This window comes from Mastomys coucha, unplaced genomic scaffold, assembly GCF_008632895.1.
Source record: "Mastomys coucha isolate ucsf_1 unplaced genomic scaffold, UCSF_Mcou_1 pScaffold21, whole genome shotgun sequence".
NCBI classification, from domain to species: Eukaryota; Metazoa; Chordata; class Mammalia; order Rodentia; family Muridae; genus Mastomys; species Mastomys coucha.
The window spans coordinates 11731547-11749338 of NW_022196904.1; the positions used below are offsets into that span (position 1 = coordinate 11731547).

Consider the following 17792-nt stretch of genomic DNA (forward strand, 5'->3'; position numbering starts at 1 on the left):
ACCACCACCACCACCACCACAACCACCACCACTACTGTTGCTACTAGCATTAGTAACACTATCTTTTAAAAAAATCACCCTCAATTTCTCAACAGGATTTATTCTATGACCACATTCAGTTGTACAGATATAGGACAACAGGAACATAAACATCAGTATTCATATGATGCTTAAAAGTTTTGAAAACTTATTCCCATAGAAACATCTTTGGAGGGAAACCAGCCATTTTCTCCTGGAATACTTTATCAAAGGTTTCAGCTTGGGCTACTGTGAAGTGATTCTTCCAGTCCCCAGTTATGCCTGGAATATGTGAAGCAGATACATAGGTGGATTAATAATGGTTGTAACATTGCTCTAACTCCTCCTATCATATCTCTTACCATTTGTTTGATAAAGATCACACAGTTAATAAATCAAACTACCATTTTCTGTAGAAAACTTCTTAAACCTTGAAATCATATTCAGACTTCTCCCTCTGTGGAAATTATGTCCTATCTTTTCCTCTCCTAAACTTTATGCTAGACAATCTAACAGCAGCAACACTGGCTTGACATTTTTATATATTCAGGTTATTCCTGCTTCCCATCAAACCTGTTTCCATCACGCTATCCAAGTCAACTGTTTTTAACATCTCAATAATCCAATCAGTCTTCAATTGTTATGTCTACATTTTAGTATTACTTATAGAAGTTCTTCACAGTATGCAAACAACTTTTAAATAATATCATAAAATAGTTTCTACTTATGTATGTGTGAGTTCACATTAGTGGTGCAGATACACACAGTTATGAGCAGCATTTCAGCTGTCTTGATTTTCTGACCAGATACTGGGGACCCAGCCACTCTCAGCTTAGAACATTGCAGGACTCCTGTTTCACTCACTCATAGTGTTTTGTGATGCACAAAGATCTGTATAATTTCAGGCCCTGTCCTTTGTAGCACTGTCTCTTCTGACAATACATTGGTTTTCACCACTCCAACCCAGAAAGTCTCTAATTTTAGCCTTAGAAATTGTTCAACTGCTCATGCTGTGTTGTATCTTCCTTCACCCCAGTATCTTTTGTATAATTGCATCTTGCTCTTCGTTTCTTTATTAATTTCATTATAACATTCTCTTCTCATCTTTCCTCCATTTAGAACCTAGCAGGCCCCATCCTTGCTTTATTTCCTAGCTGTGGCACTGTGACCCATTCCATGTATTTCTGCTTTGAATATACACATAGAATATACATCTAATATATTTGAAAAGAAAGTGTTTCTGAAATTCCTAAATGGTTCACTTGCAAAGAGTGCCAGAGATATAAAACATATTCAGTGTTGGAATTTTTAATGAGTTTGTGAATACCTGAGAAAGGTTTAGGCAGTGCTTTTATTTTGCTGATGAGGAAAAATTAGTCTTTGAGATGTGACACCGTATGAGAGTGATGGATATGTATATGAATGCAAAAATGTTTACAATAGAAGTCATGCTTTTCTTTATCACATTACTTTCTTTCTGTATCATCACATAAGTTAATTTTAATTCCCCAGAGGGTTGTAATAAGGAAAATATAAAGAATTCATAAAAATGTAAACCATTGATACAGCATGATCAAATAATATACCATTAATTGATATGAATACAAAAGTGTCATGTAATAAGATGGGTACCTATCAGTATCCATGTCTACTATCAGGTTCCTTATTGTCTTCATTATTAAACATACTTTCTTTTTTTATTAGATTTTTTTATTTACATGTAATATGATTTCTCCTTTCCCAGTTTCCCCTCCAAAAAACAAACAAAACCAACAAGAACAAACTCCTGTTCTCTCCCCCCTCCCCATGCTTGCAACCACACCCTCTCCCACTTATTGTCCCTGGCATTCCCCTACAATCGGGCACAGAACGTTCACAGAGCCAAGGGACTCTACTACCATTGATGATTGACTTTGCAATCCTCTACTATACAGATGTTGCCAGAACAATCACTCCCACCATGTATACTCCTTGGTTGGTGGTTAAATCCCTGGAAGCTCTGAGGGTACTAGTTAGTTCATATTGTTGTTCGTCCTAAGAGATTGCAAACCTTTCAGCTCCTTTGGTCCTTTCTCTAACTCCTTCATTGGGGGCCCTATACTCAGTTCAATGGATGGCTGTGAGCCTCTACATCTGTGTTAGTCAGGTACTGTCGGAGCCTCTCAGAAGATACCTATATTAGGCTGGCTTTTTCTTTCTTCAGTCTCTGCTCCATAGTTAGTCTCTGCAACTCCTTTCTTGGGTATTTTGTTCCCCCTTTTAAGAAGGAATGAAATGACCACCTTTTGGTCTTCTTCTTGAGCTTCTTGAGATTTGTGGGTTGTTCTTCCTGTATTCCAAACTTCTGGGCTAATAACCACTTATCACAGTGTGCATACCATGTGTGTTATTTTGTGATTTGGTTACCTCACTCAGGAGGATATTCTCCAGATCCATCATTTCCCTAAGAATTTCATAAATTCATTGTTTTTAATAGCTGACTAGTACTCCATTGTGTAGATGTACCACAATATCTCTACCCATTCCTCTGTTGAGGGACATCTGTGTTGTTTCCAGTTTCTGGCTATTATAAATAAGGCTGCTATAAACATGGTAGAACATGTGTCCTTATTACATGTTTGAGCATCTTCTGGGTATATGCCCAGGAGTGGTATAGCTGCGTCCTCTCGTAGAAATATGTCCAATTTCTGGAGGAACTGTCAAACTGATTTCCAGAGTGGTTGTACCAGCTTGCAATCCCACCAGCAATGAAGGAGTGTTCCTCTTTCTCCACAACCTCTCCAGTATCTGCTGTCCCCTGTGTTTTTTATCCTAGCCAATCTGACTGGTGTGAATTGCAATCCCAGAGTTGTTTTGATTTGCATTTCCCTGATGACTAAGGATGTTGAACATTTCTTTAGGTGCTTCTCAGCCATTCGGTATTCATCAGTTGAGAATTCTTTCTTTAGCTCTGTACCCCATTTTTAATAGGGTTATTTGGTTCTCGGCAGTCTTACTTTTTGGGTTCTTTATATACATTGAATATTAGCCCTCTATCAGATATAAAATTGGTACAGCTCTTTTCCCAATTTGTTGGTTGCTGTTTTGTCCTATTGACAGTGTCTTTTGCCTTACAGAAACTTTGCAACTTTATAAGGTCCCATTTGTCAATTTGTGATCTTAGAGCATAAGCTAAGGGCCTCCTCTACAGGAAATTTGCTCCTGTGCCTATTTGCTCGAGGTTCTTCCCCACTTTCTTTTCTATAAGTTTCAATGTATCTAGCCTAATCCACTTGGACTTGAGCTTTGTACAAGGATATAGGAATGGTTCTATTTGCATTCTTCTACATGCTCTCCGCCAGTTGATCCAGCATCATGTGTTGAAAATGCTGTCTTTTTTCCACTATATGGTTTTAGCTCTTTGGTCAAAGATCAAGTGACTGCACGTGTATGGGTTTATTTTTGGGTCTTCAATTCTGTTCCATTAATCTATCTGCCTGTCACTGTACCAATACCATGCAGTTTTTATCATAATTGCTCTGTAGTACAGCTTAAAGTCCCGGATTGTGATTCCGCCAGAGGTTACTTTATTGTTGAGAATATTTTTGGCTATCCTGGGTTTATTGTTGAAACTTATGAATTTGCAAATTGCTCTTTCTAAGTCTTTGAAGAATTGAGTTGGAATTTTGATGGGGATTGCATTGAATCTGTAGATTGCCTTTGGTTAGATGGCCATTTTTACTATATTAATCCTGCCAATCCACGAGGATGGGAGTTGTTTCCATCTTCTGAGATCTTCTTCAACTTCCTTCTTCAGAGACTTGAAGTTCTTGCCAAACAGATCTTTTCTTGCTTTGTTATTATTACACCAAGTTATTTTATATTATTTGCAACTATTGTGAAAGGTGTTTTTTCCCTAATTTCTTTCTCTGCCTGTTTATCCTTTGTGTAGAGGAAAGCCACTGATTTGCTTGAGTGAGTTTTATATCCAGCTACTTTGTTGAAGTTGTTTATCAGGTTTAGGAGCTCTCTGGTGGAATTTTTTGGGTCACTTAAGTATACAATCATATCATCAGCAAATAGTGATAATTTGACTTCTTCCTTTCCAATTCATATCCCTTTGATCTCCTTTTGTTGTCTAATTGCTTTGGCTAGGACTTCAAGCACAATATTGAATAGGTAGGGAGAGAGTGGACAGCCTTGTTCAGACCCTGATTTTAGTGGGATTGCTTCAAGGTTCTCTCCATCTAGTTTAATGTTAGCTAGTGGTTTGGTGTTTACTGCTTTTACTATGCTTAAGTATGGGCCTTGAATTTCTGATCTTTGCAAGACTTTTATCATGAAGGGATGTTGGATTTTGTCAAATGCTTTCTCAGCATCTAATAAGATTATCATATGTTTTTTTTTTCTTCGAGTTTGTTTATGTAGTGAATTATGTTGATAGATTTCCATATATTGAACCATCCCTGCATCCCTGGGATGAAAAGTACTTGATCATGGTGTATGATCGTTTTGATGTGTTCTTGGATTTGGTTTGCAAGAATTTTATTGAGTATTTTTGTATCGATATTCATAAGTGAAATTGGTCTGAAGTTTTCTTTCTTTCTTAGGTCTCTCTGTGTGGTTTAGGTATAAAAGTAATAGTGGCTTCATAGAATGAATTGTGTAGAGTACTTTCAGTTTCTATTTTGTGGAATAGTTTGAGGAGTATTTGTATTAGGTCTTCTTTGAAGGTTTAATAAAACTCTGCACTAAACCCATCTGGTCCTGGGCTTTTTTTGGTTGGGAGACTATTAATGACTGTTTCTATTTAATTAGCAGATATGGGACTGCTTAGATCGTTATCTGATCTTGATTTAACTTTGGTACCTGGTATCTTTCTAAAAAATTATCCATTTAATCCAGGTTTTCCAGTTTTGTTGAGTATAGACTTTTGTAGTAGGATCTCATGATTTTTTGGATTTTCTCAATGTCTTTTGTTATGCCTCCCTTTTCATTTCTGATCTTGTTAATTAGGATACTTTCTCTGTGCCCTTTCATTAGTCTGGCTAAGGGTTTATCTATTTTGTTGATTTTCTCAAAGAACCAGCTCCTGGATTGGTTGATTCTTTGTATAGTTCTTTTTCTTTCTATTTGATTGATTTCAGCCCTGAGTTTGATTATTTCCTGCCTTTGCCTCCTCTTGGGTGAATTTGCTTCTTTTTGTTCTAGCACTTTCAAGAGTGCTGTCAAATTACTGGTGTATGCACTCTCCAGTTTCTTTTTGGAGGCACTTAAATCTATGAGTTTTCCTCTTTAATTGTGTCCCATAAGTTTGGGTATGTTGTGGCTTCATTTTCATTAAACTCTAGAAAGTCTTTAATTTCCTTTTTTATTTTTTTCTTGATCAAGTTATTATTGAGTAGAGTATTGTTAAGCTTCCACGTGTAAGTGGGCATTCTATTTTTTATGTTGTTATTGAGGAGCAGCCTTAGTCCATGGTGATCTGATAGGATACAAGGAATTGTTTCAATCTTCTTGTATCTGTTGAGGCCTGATTTGTGACCAATTATATGGTCAATTTTGGAGAAGGTACCATGAGGTGCTGAAAAGAAGTTATATCCTTTTGTTTTAGGATTCAAAGTTCTATAGATATCTGTTAAATCCATCTGTTTCATAACTTCTGTTAGTCTCAATGTGTCCTTGTTTAGTTTCTGTTTCCATGATCTGTCCATTGCAGAGTGGGATGTTGAATCCTCCCACTCCTATAGTGTCCAGTGCAATGTGTGCTTTGAACTTTAGTAGAGTTTCTTTTATGAATGTAGATGCCCTTTGATTTGGAGCATAGAGGTTCAGAATTGAGAATTCATCTTGGTAGATCATACTTTTTATGACTATGAAGTGTACCTCCTAATCTTTTTTGATCCTTTAGGGTAAAAGTCGATTTTATTCAATATTAGAATGGCTACTCCAGCTTTTTTCTTGGGACCATTGGCTTGGAGAATTGTTTTACAGCCTTTTATTGTGAGGTAGTGTCTGTCTTTGTCACTGAGGTGGGTTTCCTGTATGCAACAAAATGTTGGGTCCTGTTTATGTACCCAGTATGATAGTCTATGTCTATGTCTTTTTATTGGGGGATTGAGTCCATTGATATTAATAGATATTAAGGAAAAGTAATTATTGCTTCCTGTTATTTTTGTTGTTAGAACTGGAATTCCATTCATGTGGCTATCTTCTTCTAGTTTTGTTGGAAGATAATATTTTTGCCTTTTCAGGGATGTAGTTACTCTTCTTGTGTTGGAGTTTTACATTTATTACCGTTTGAAGGGCTGGATTTGTGGAAATATATGGTGTGAATTTGGTTTTGTCATGGAATATTTTGGTTTTTCCATCTGTGGTGATTGAAGGTGCAGAGAGGCGTTGCTGATACACCACCTTCACACAGAAGCTGAGAGGATCCTGTCCCTGCTGCCCTGTGACTCCCCTGCGACTCCTAATGCCTGTGCCTTCTAGCTGGTCCTGCCTTAGAAAGTCAATGGAGAGAAAATGGTGAATCTCACCAGAGTCCATGGCTTAAAGCACTCCCTTTAGGTAAGCTCTCCACTTGCAGGGAATGGGCAGAGTAGATTGCAGATCCACTGCTGTCACTCGGAGTCTGATAGGATCCATTCCCTGCTGCCTTGCTTGTCCATTCTGTGGGTCTGTGATCCTATGTCAGCACTCCTGTGAGACCAGTTTTCTCTTGGAGGAATTTGTGTGTGGAGAACTGTGGCACAGGGTCAGCTCTGGGTACAGACAGAACCTGAAAGGATCCTGTCCCTGGCTATTCCTTGGTTCCTATGACCTAATGGCTCTTGGTGGGTCCCTCTTTGTCCAAGAACTTGATCAGAAGTGGTTGTCTTACCTGTGCTCCCAGGTTTTCAACTCTCTTCAAACAGTATTTGAATACAGATTGCTGTCACACACAGGACCAGCTCCTGGTCCAGATGGAATCTGGAAGGATACTGTCCTTGTTTTCCCATCTTGCATTGTCTTTTAGGTTCTTTTTAAAATGGTGTCTTCTAAAGAAGCTAATCAAGGAGGAAGGACCAAGGGATGATGTTTGAATCTCACTTAGAAGGGGAAACAAAATAGTCATGGAAGCAGATGGAGTGAAGGAACTGTGTAGAGAGGAGATGAAGGGGATTTGGGTTTCAGGATCAGGTTTGAGGAGGGACAGGAGAGATGGCCAGATGGCTATGAGAATGAATAGAAATTTGCAACTGACACAGGTGGGGATGTCAGGGCATCTGGAGGACATGCCAGATATATGAGATAGTGGAGTCATTCAATCTATGGAATATAGGTATACTAATCGACTCACAAAAAATTTGACACAAAATTTATCCTCTCTACAAGAAATGCAGGCAGGAAGGATGGAAGAGAATTTGAGGGAATATCCAACCAATAACTGGCCCATTTAAAGACCCACCCTATAGGTAACCACCAGTACCTATATACTTCTATGCTTGCAGACAGGAGTCTATAATGACTGTCCTCTGAGAGTCTCAACAACATAGCAGCTCATTCAGATAGATGCAGAGACCTACAGCCAAACAGAGAATGGAGATTGGGCAATCATGTGAAAGAATTGGGTGAAGAGTTGAAGGACCACAAAAGGGGCAGGAACGATGCAGGAAGACCAACAGAGTCAACTAACCTAACCCCTTGAGGATCTCAAAGAGTGGATCACCAACCAAGAACACAAGTTAGACCTAGTCCCTACCCTACTCCACCACATATATGTAGCAGATGTACAGCTTAGACTTCCTTTGGGCTTTCTGGAACAACTGGAGCCAGGGCTATCTCAAAAGTTGTTGCTTATCTCTTCTTATCTCTTGGATATGTTATTTTAGCTGGACTGCACTGTCTGGTTTCAGTAGGAGAAGAAGTGTCTAACCCTGCAAAGACTTATTGTGCCAGGGTTTGGGGGATACCAATGAGGGCCTACACCTCTCAGAGGACAAGGGGAGGTAGAATGAGGGAAGGGTTGCGTGAGTGTTTGATTGGGAAGGAGGCAGAAATCAGGATATAAATTGAATAAATGAAAAAATAAAGAAAATTATTGTTATAAATGACTTTCCCTTCATTGTTCAGGATTACTTTTATTATATTCTAAATTATTCTGCATTAGATTTTTTTCTAAACATGTTCATTGTTGACATTTAAGAATACCACAAAATTTTTCATATTAATTTTGATTAAGCTAACAGCCTGGATAGACAACCAGGATAAATCATTTTTCTCTCTACAAGGAATACACCACAATGATAAAGACATCTACTACCACAGAGTAAAAGGCTGGAAAAAGTTCTGTCAAGCAAATAGTACCAAGAAACAAGCTGGAGTTGCCATTCTAATATCCAATAAAATAGCTTTTCAGCCAAAAGTTATCAAATGAGATATGGAAGGACACTTCATATTCCTCAAAGTAAAAATCCACTAAGAAAAAGTCTCAATTCTGAACATCTATGCCCTAAATGCAAGGGCAACCACTTTCATAAAAGAAACTTAAGTAAAGCTCAAAACACACATTGACCCAACACAATAATAGTGGAAGATTTCCATACTCCACTCTCACAAATGGACAGGTTTTTGAAACATAAGCTAAAGACATGGTAAAACTAATAGAGGCTATGAACCAAATGAATAGAACAGATATGTACAGAACATTTTACCCTAGATCAAAAGAATATATCTTCTTCTCAGTACCTCATTGTACCTTATCCAAAATTGACCATATAATCTTATACAAAACAAGCCTGAAACAATACAAGAAGGTTGAAATAATCACATGCATCCTATCAGATCACCATGGACTAAGGCTAGACTTCAATAACAACAAAAACAACAGAAAATCCATATACCCATGGAAACATAATAACTCTCTACTCAATGACAACTTAGTCAGGGAAGAAATAATGAAGGAAATGAGGTGCCTAGTACTTTCTGCTGGGGAAGACTCTTGAGTGGTCTGCTCCAGTGAAGATACCATATCCAAATCCATTGTAGGGAACGCACTGCACTCAGAGCAGTTGGTAAGAAAACTGCCCCTCCAGAGTCTCAGAGATGCTGTTGGAAGGCTGTTGGACTCTGGAACCATCACCCACCAAAAACCCCATCCTCCCTAATACCACCTCTTCTTTGTCTCTTCCATCCCTTCCTCCTGGTCCTTTCTGCTGGGGCAGACACTTGGATAGTCTGCTTCAGTGAAGTCACTATATCCTGATCCATCCTAGAGAACCCACTGCACTCAGAACACTTGCGGATCCACTGCACTCAGAGTAGCTGAGGATCAGCTTCACTCAGAGCAGCTGTACAACATCTTGGTTACTCTACTGAAGACCCAAGAGTCTGAAGGCCTCCCAGGAGATATACTGCAGCCAGAGCAGCAGATCAGCAGCTTCTCTGTCCCTGTGAAGAGCCCCTAGTTGGAAGGTCCCACAAGTGTTCTGCTACAGCCAAGGCTACAGACCTACCTGGAGACCTGTAGCAACCCAGGCACAAAAGAGGCAGACTCCAGACAGTCACACAGACCAACAAACACCAGGGATATCCCAATGGCAAAAGGCAAAGCTCAAGATCATAAGAAAGAGAAGCCAATATATGTGGGCATCATCAGAACCCAGTTATTCCACCACAGCAAGCCCTAAATAGAACAAAACACCTGAAAATTAGGAAAATGTCCTAAAATCCTCTCATGAAGATAAGAGAGTCCTTTAAGGAAAATATCAATAAGTCACTGAAAGAAATACAGTAAACCATAAGTAAACAGGTGAAGAAGTTGAATAAAGTGATCTAAGACCTAGAAATGGAAGTAGAAACAATAAAGAAAACATAAATGGAGGCAAACCTGGAAATGGAAAACCTAGGAAAAAGGTTAGGAATTACAGATGTAACTATCACCATAGAATACAAGAGATAGAAGAGAATCTCAGGTGTAGAATATCTCATAGAAGAGATTAACACAACTGTCAAAGAAAATTCAAAACATAATAAACTCCTAACCCAAAGCATTTAAGAAATTCAGGACAGAATGAAAAGACCAAATGTAAGAATAATCAGAATAGAGGAGAACCAAGATTCCCAGCTCAATGGTCCTAAAAATGTCTTCAACTAAATCATAAAAGGAAACTTCCCCAACTTAAAGGAAGAAATGGACTTAAAGGAGCAAGAAGCCCATAGAATATCAAATAAATGGGACAAGAAAAGAAAATCCTCTTGTCACATAATAATCAAAACACTAAATGCACAGAACAAAGAAAGAATATCAAAAGCTGCAAGGGAAATTGGCCAAGTAACATACAATGGTGGATCTATCATAAGTACACTAGACTTCTCAGCAGAAACTATGAAATCCAGAAAAGACTGTTCAGAGGTCATGCAGACTCTAGGAGAACACAAATGCCATCCCAGGCTACTATACTCAGTAAAACTCTCCATTAATATAGATTGAGAAACCAAAATATTTCAGGACAAAACCAAATTCAAACAGTATCTATATACCAGTCCAGCCCTACAGAGGATCCTAGAAGGAAAACTCTAACACATGGCAGGTACCTGCACTAAAGAAAGGAAAAGATATTAGGCATCTCCCAATAAAGCCAAAAGGAGAGAAGTACAAGCACATAAAGCCACCCACAAAAATGAATATATCAGGAACCAATAGTCATCTGTCTTTAATATCTCTGAGTATTAACATACTCAACTCACCTATAAAAATACATAAGCTAACAGACTGGATATGCATGCAAGATCCAGCATTTTTCTGCATACAAGAAACACACCTCAATAGCAAAGACAGGCACTATTTCAGAGTAAAAGGGTGGAAAAGTTCTTCCAAGCAAATGGTCCCAGGAAACAAGCAGGAGTTGCCATTCTAAAATCTAATAAAATAGACATTCAACCAAAAGTTATCAAGCAAAATTAAGAAGGACACTTCATATTCATCAACGGAAAAATTCACCATGAGTAAGATTCAATTCTGAACATCTATGCCCCAAATGCAAGAGCACCCACATTCCTAAAAGAAACTTTACTGAAGCTCAAAACACATATTGAAATCCACACAATAATAGTGGGAGACTTCAACTCCCCACTCTTACCAATGGAGAGGTAATTGAATGAGAAACTAAACAGAGACACATTGACATAAAAGAGGTTATTAACCAAATGGATTTAATAGATATCTACAGAACATATCACCCTAAAACAAAAGAATACACCTTCTTCCCAGTACCTCATGGTACCTTTTCCAAAATTGAACATATAATTTGTCACAAAACAACCCTCAATAGATACAAGAAGATTGATATAGTACCATGCATCCTATCAGATCACCTTGGCTTAAGGCTGGTCTTCAAGAACAGCAAAACTTATAGAAAGCCCACATACACGTGGAAACTAAATAGCTCTTTACTCAATGATAACTTGGTCAGGGTGCTAGAAGCCATGGCCTTAACTATGTCCTTATGGAAATTTACTAGCTTACACGTACAACCCTGAGAGAACTTGTGTAGTCTAACAATAAGAATATTTGTGGATGTGGAGGACACTGTGACCACTGGTTTCAGAGACTGAAGATTGCCTCTGGCCTTCAGAAAGCCTGTGAGGCTCATCCCCCATCTTTGAAGCCTCTTCTTGTTTATGCTTATATTTCCATCTTTGACATAAAGTTTCAGAGCTTGATCAGACACCTGTCTTGCTCTCATTCTTCGTGTCTCTTGTCCTGCTTCAGTCTCTCTTATCTGGCCTATGGCCCTGCTGAACACCCCATAGTTCGCAGCAACTGGCACCCAGTGTGGGGCCCCTGGGTCTGGGGTCTGAGAAGACCACCACTCCCCTAGTAGGCAGTCCTCCCTGCCCAACCCCCTGCATAGGATCAGGGCTTCCAAAAGAAGTGAGTGAAGATCCACATAGGGATTGCCACAGGTCACTTACCTTGAAAGATAAGAAACTATGGGACAAGATTAAGTAAGCATGAATTGTTTTTAAAGGGTCTCAAGGAGTCCCTCAACACAAAAGGAACCCAGGTTAAGAAAAAAGGATCTTAAAAAAAAAGTTTTTTGAAAGTTTGTAAACATTAGCCAGATATTCAAAAAGTAGTTAAAGAGAGAGAAAATAGGTGTCAGAATCTGCCCATATGTCTGTCAATTTATGTTTATTTTTGTTTTTTTGTTTGAATGATTGTTCTTCTGGGTTTCATGTTGGAAAAAAATGGTGAAAACTTTATCTGTTGGCTGTCAATTCCTTTGATTTAGCTTAACTTGTTTAAAAGGCAGTCTCAATGTGCACAGCAGATACTGATAAGCCACTGCACTGTGGCTGGGAGTTAAGCACAATCTGAAAAAGCCCTGCTAGAGGCTGATTGTCTATACAAGCTGCTATTTTTTTTCATTTCTTTTTTTTTAATTTTTATTATATTATGATGAGAAAAGTTACATGATTTCAATTTGTCTGAATTTGTTAACATTTAAAAACATATTTTAAGTAAATAGAATTAAATCACATTCTTGTTTCCCCTTTGTACCCCAACCCCTCCCAAAGACCCCCTCTTCAATACCTACAATATCTTTTTTTGTCATATTCCTTAAAATTTATAAAATATTATAACAATAAAAATGAGTACTATAAAAGTTGTTCGATATAAAACAACAATCAATTTAACAATCTTATATAAATGTACAAGCTGCCATTAAAGGAGACAGCAGTTTTTCACTTGTAACATTGGTAACAGAAAGTTAGCTTAAAATTGGTAGCTCAGGGTTGGAGTCATTCTAAACAACAAATGGCATAAAGTAGCCCAGGAAAACAGGACTTTTAAGATACTTCTAAATTGGGATAATATTTATGTAATTCTTATCCTAGAAACTAGACTTATAAAGGACAGGATTTAAAACAATGTCTCTTTAATGAAGCATTAAAAATTGTAGTGTCATGCATTCATATGTAAGAACTGGCAGGCAAAGTTCAAAATGTGACAGTAATGCTCTTGGTTTTAATTTTAAAGAGAATGGATTGTTTAAAACTTTGTTTTGTTTGTCAACAATGGATACACCTTACACGAAAGAAACTTAAAAAGTATGGTAAAACTGCCAGTGATCCATTGGCTGTAGTTTGCAGTTTGATCACAGGTTCCGGATATTTAACTCACCCATATTTTGTAATTACGATGATTGCAAGAGTAATAATAGGTAAAAACAACTGTGACCAGTATGTCCCTTTTGCATAAGCTTTATTGGATACTGTGGTAAAAGCAAAATTTAACCCCTAAGGTTTGAAATGAGATTTCAGTGAGAATTTATTTGGTATCAAACAGGCTCCTGATAAACTGTTTCAAAGAGTTTGTACTACTAAAAACAGCTAGTAGAATTTTCAGAGACCCTCAAGAAAGGGTTCCTTCTGTTTCACAATTGTCTCATGAGAACATTAATGCAGCTCACTGCGGCCATGTGGCCATACAAAACAAATACAGACTCATCTGGATATACTAATCTTTGTGTAAAAATTAGACCCTCATGCAATCAGAGTTTAGCTATTTCTACTGTCTTGCAGGGGACTACAGTGCCTACAAGCAATGTTTTCATAGTGCCAAGGGGATCAGGAATGTTTTAAGTATAAATCATCTTAGGAAAATCTGTCCAAAAATTAGAGGCATAGACAGAGAATTGCTCCCCTGGAATCTGTCCTCACTGTAGTCAAGGTGCCCACAGCAATTCTTTGACAAAAAAGAACATTAATATGGATTCATCTTTCTTCATCTCCAAGTAAAGTTTTAACATCCTTTTGTGAAGCTGTTGTGGTGTTAATAAAGAATTGTAGGATAGAATCATTGAAGTATTTTGAAAAGAATGTCTTAAAACCCAGTGAGACATCTATTCCTAGTTTCAAACAGCAATTAAATTGGTTATTGCAGAATATTGATTGATATATGGCATATTACATAGCAAATTTTATAGGCAAAATTGGTAATATATTTCCTGTAAATTTATGTATGCATACCATAAAGAATATATCTACTCTATTTATAAACAGCCCTTCTATGGTAGAGAAGTATGCATGATTGGATTGCATGTTTATTCTCATGTGTTTCCCTCTACTTCAGCACAAATAATTGAACAACATGCTGTAGTTACTGTTTTTAAAGTACTAAAATCAAACTTTTAATTTATATACTGATTGCCAATATATATATAGCTCAGGGTTTACAATTGGTTAAAATTGTTCCTTTTTTAGATACTGCTAATGCTCAAATTTTGCAATTGTTTATGCATATACAACTCAAGTTAAAAGAAAGTAATGTTGCTTTAAAGGACTGTCTTTGGACATTTAAGAACTCATCCTACACTGCCTGGACAAGACCCCTTAAGACATTGCCACAGCAGATTTGTATGCCAGAAAGATTATAGGCCTTACACAAGAACAACTGGCCATATGATCAAATTCTTCACATCATCAAAATAGTAATGGCTTGAAATGATAATTTGGTAACTTTATAATATTTACTTGTTGAATTGTAAAGACTTCCTCTCAATGTCCTCAGTTTCTACCTGTACCAAAATAATGGTGTTAATTCTCAAGGACTTATACCTAATCAATTATTACAAATGGATATGCATGATTTTAAAAAAATAAAAATAAAAATAAAATGCACATGTGACCTTTTCAAGCTTTCTAGTTGCAATTGCCTTAACAGGAAAAGCAATTAAAAATGTAATTGGTCATTTCCTACATTCTTTTTCTATGCTTGGTGTTCCCAATCAGATTAAAACAGAGTATGGAACTGACTATTACAGTTAAACATTTGAAATGTTTTGTCAACAATTTAATGTTACCCATATTACTAAGACTTTATATAATTCTTAGGGACAAGAAATTGTTAAACGTGTACATGGCACTCTGAAAAATTGGCTTTTAAAAAACAAAAAAGGAGCAATTATTTCCCATGTGCATTATTTAAATCACTTTTATTTTTAAAATTTTAAAATTTCAATGCCAAGGAACTCTTTGCTAAGTGTGTACAGCATTCTACTACTAGGCATACTCATGTCTAGGTGAAATGGAAGGATCCACTTACTGAATATGGTATGATCTGATCAGGTGTTTAATATGGAAAAGAGAACATGTTTGTGTTTTTTCCACAGAATGGTACAAGAGCTTGCTGGCTGCCAGAGTGATTGGTGTGACATGCTGACCAGGGAGCTTGCTGAGTGCCCTGACAATGATCGATAGAAAAGCTGTATTGGACATATGTCACTGATTCACCCGTTTTAACATCCAACAGTATGGGAAGGCCTAGCAGTTGTGGTAATAGTAAAAAATACTAGTTGATGGATATGCCTGCTGAAGGAAAATTCACTATCAATAGTGAAATTAATTACAAAGGATTGGGAACTAGTGCCTCCGTAGGCCTTAATGTGGGAGGCGCAGCTACAGGCACTTCTACCCTAGCTTTGTTAGATCAAAAACATTGATAAAGAATTTCTGTGTCTTCCCATGACCCTAGTTGTTCAGTTCACTTCACTAACTCCACCAAGTCTTTGAGCTGGGATAGCACTCAGATACCAGAATGAAGGGAGCTGTTTTCCTCCCTTTAGTGTCCAACACCTCCTTGGTAAACTCTGTTGTGACTGCAAGTTTGTCTGGGAGGGGCTTTAGACCATTCTCTTCTCACCACCACCAAATTATCCCAATAATTTGCATTGTCAGTAAAAGCCTCCCCTGAACCATTACCTTCTTTAAAGAGACCAATAGCTTCCGTTGCCCAAGTTGCCTTACAGAATCTAGAGCATTTGACTTGCTTACAACTGGGTGGTCAATAAGAAGAGTTGCACCTGCTTATTTCTGAAAGAAGAATGCTGTTTTTATGTAAATGAGTCTGGCCTAGTGGAGACTTGGATCCAACAGTTACACAACTTAATTTGGAACTCAAAAAACAAAATCATCCAGTTTTCAGCTGCTGCTGATAGTTGGTAGAAATCCTCCATGTTCACCCTCTTGATGTCCCTCCTTGGACCTTTAATAAGCATTTTATTATTAGTAACCTTGGGACCTTTCATTTTTAACAAAATTACTGATTTTATAAAACAGCAGAATGATTCTTTGGCATCAAGATTCCTACAAATTCATTATCATAGACTTGATTTGCTGATAGATGCTTTGCTGAACCTGAGATTGCTAATTCTCCTTTAGAAACTGCATAGGATTCAGACCTGTGCATACTGGTATCAGAAAAAAATGAATCCAGTATGGACATCAGTGCAAAGCTAAGCACCTCAGGGGAAGGTCCTGCACAGATTGTCTCTCATTTCCCTGTGAGACAAACCTGGTTTGGAAGGAGGTTGATATCTATTCTTTAACATTATCCTAAGGATTTTCTAAGGCTCTGCCCCGCTCCCCAAAATATAGCAAGAGCCATGACTGTGGGACATGATGGTAATATGACCCACAGGAGGAATCAGGTCAATGCTCCCCCTGTTGGTTAATGCCAACTCATCCAAAGATGAGGCAACTATTGATCACCTTTTTTCAATCATCTTTAAAAATGATAAAGAGGAAGGAGATGCTGGGAACCATGGCCCTGTGGAGATCTACTAGCTTGCACATATAGCCCTGAGAGAACTTGTGTAGTCTAATAGTAAGAATATTTGTGGGTGTGGAGGAAACTGTGAACACTGGTTCCAGAGACTGACGATTGCCACCTGGCCTTTGGAAAGCCCCCCAGGGCTCTTCCCCCGCTCCTTGAAGCCTCCTCTAGTTTATGCTTGTATTGCCATACCTGAAGTAAAGTTTTCAGAGCTTGATCAGACACCTGTCTTGCTCTCATTCTTCATATCTCTTGTCCTGCTTCAGTCTTTCTCCCCTGCCCTAGGTCTCTGTTGAATGCCCCGTGGTTCAGGGCATCAGGGAAGAAATAAAGAAATTAAAGACTTCCTGGGATTTAATGAAAATGTTGACACATCATACCCAAACTTACGTGACACAATGAAAGCAGTGCTAATAGGAAATTTCATAGCATAAGTGTCCTGGTAATGAAAATGGAGAGATCTTACACTAACAACTAAAGAGAACAACTGTGAGCTCTAGGTCAAAAAGAAGCAAGTTCACCCTAAAGGAGTAGAAGGCAGGAAATAGTCAAACTCAGTGTTGAAATCAACCAAATAGAAACAAATACAAAAATACAAAGAATCAAGAAAAACAGAAGCTGGTTCCTTGAGAGAATCAACAAGATAGATAAACCCATTGCCAAAATAACTAAGTGGCTAAGAAGTAGTATCCAAATTAACATAATCACAAGTGAACAGGGAGACATAACAGAAATGGAGAAAATTCAAAAAGTCATCATATCCTACTCTAAATCCCTATACTCAATAAAACTGGAAAATTTAGATGAAATGGATGGTTGTCTAGACAGATGACACATACCAAAGTTAAATCAAGAGCAAGTAAACTATCTAAAATGGCCCATATTGAACAAGGAAATATAAAAAGCTATTGAAAACCTCCCAACCAAAAAAAGCCCAGGGGCAGATTGAATTTAGTGCAGAATGCTAGGTGACTTTCAAAGAAGACTTGATTTTCCTCAAAATATTCCATAAAATAGAAAGAGAAGGAACACTACCTAATTTGTTCTATGAAGCCACAATTACTCTGATACCTAAACCTCAAAAGGATCCAAACAAAAAAGAGAACTTCAGAACAATCTCACTTATGAATACCAATGCAAAAATAATCAATGAAATTCTTGCAAGCTAGATAAATCAACACATAAAAACAAT

General features: G+C 37.7%; 1 pseudogene; it reads right to left on the reverse strand.

The window, feature by feature from the left end:
* Positions 1-187: 187 nt before the first annotated feature.
* The window catches only part of LOC116100379, a 102402-nt pseudogene continuing 84797 nt past the window's right edge, over positions 188-17792 (reverse strand).